This window comes from Schistocerca serialis, chromosome 5, assembly GCF_023864345.2.
Source record: "Schistocerca serialis cubense isolate TAMUIC-IGC-003099 chromosome 5, iqSchSeri2.2, whole genome shotgun sequence".
In the NCBI taxonomy this organism is placed as follows: Eukaryota; Metazoa; Arthropoda; class Insecta; order Orthoptera; family Acrididae; genus Schistocerca; species Schistocerca serialis.
This window is the reverse complement of record NC_064642.1, coordinates 622,566,303-622,567,731: the sequence shown is the minus strand read 5'-3', so window position 1 is coordinate 622,567,731 and position 1,429 is coordinate 622,566,303. Positions and strand designations below refer to the sequence as shown.

Genomic DNA, 1,429 nt, shown 5'->3' with positions numbered 1-1,429 from the left:
GAAAGGTAAGCTAGAAAATCTGAAAAGGGAAATGCAAAGGCTGAATCTAGATATAGTAGGAATCAGTGAAGCGAAATGGAAAGAAGACGAAGTTTTCTGGTAAGATGAGTATAGGGTAATACTAACAGCAGCAGAAAATGGTATAACGGGAGTAAGATTCGTCATGAATAGGAAGGTAAGGCAGAGAGAGTGTTACTGTAAGCAGTTCAGTGATAGGGGTGTTCTTGTCAGAATAGACGGCGAATCAGCACAGACAACGATAGTTCAGTTACACATTCCGACGTCGCAAGCTGAAGATGAAGAGATAAAGAAATTATATGAGGGTCCTGAAAGGGTAATACAGCACATCAAGTCAGATGAAAAACTTTTAGTCAAGGAGGATTGGAATGCAGTTGTAGGGAATGGGTACAGGAGAATATGGGCTTGGGACAAGGAATGAGAGAGGAGAAAGATTAATTGAGCCCTGCAATAAATTTCAAATAGAAATAGCGAATACTCCTTTCAAGAATCACAGGAGGAGGAAGTGTACCTCGAAGAGAAAGGGCGATGAGGGGGGATGTCAGTTACATTACTTCGTGGTCAGACAGATTTTCCGAAATCAGATACTGGATTGTACGGCGTATCCAACAGCGGATATAGACTCAGATCAATATTTAGTAATGATGAAGAGTGTATGAAGATGGTATCTGTTCTTTCAGACATGATTTAAAGAACAGATACCATCGCTGACGATGCACCTCTCTTAGAATGAAATGATAATTAAATGAAGACACTAAGCTATCGACAGGCGTTGATATGCATCAGCGGGGACAGTTGAAAGCGTGTGCCCCGACCGGGACTCGAACCCGGGACCTCCTGCTTACCGGGCAGACGCTCTATCCATCTGAGCCACCGAGGGCACAGAGGATAGTGGGACTGAACGGATTTATCCCTTGCACGTGTATCCAACAGCAGATACAGACTCAATCAAACTATAGTAGTGATGAAGAATATATAAGATGGTATCTGTTCATTCGGACATGTCCAAAAGAACAGATACTATCTTCATATAGTTAAGGCTAACCAGCCATTGACCTCCTTCTGTGCTGGATGCACACGCATTGCCCGAACTCTTACGGGACTCGGTAAGATCGGCTACCGCCAGAGTAATGAGTGTGTGGACATTAAGTTGGGAATGTGGGTCTCACGGGGAGCCTGTCGACAGCTTCGGGTCTTGATTTAATTATCATTTCATGATGAAGAGTAGGCTTATGTTCAAGAGATTAGTCAGCAAGAATCAATACACGAAGAAGTGGGACGCGAAAGTACTAAGGGATAACGAGACATGCTGGAAGTTCTCTAATTCTACAAATACAGCAATAAGGAATAATTAAGTAGGCAGTACAATTGAAGACGAATGGGCATCTCTAAAAATCGTAATCACAGCAGT

General features: G+C 42.8%; 1 non-coding gene across 1 annotated transcript; it reads right to left on the bottom strand.

The window, feature by feature from the left end:
• Positions 1–824: 824 nt before the first annotated feature.
• Trnat-ggu (transfer RNA threonine (anticodon GGU)) lies at positions 825–899 on the bottom strand. Its single transcript has one exon. It is a non-coding gene; the product is annotated as a tRNA-Thr (tRNA).
• Between the last annotated feature and the right edge of the window lie 530 nt (positions 900–1,429).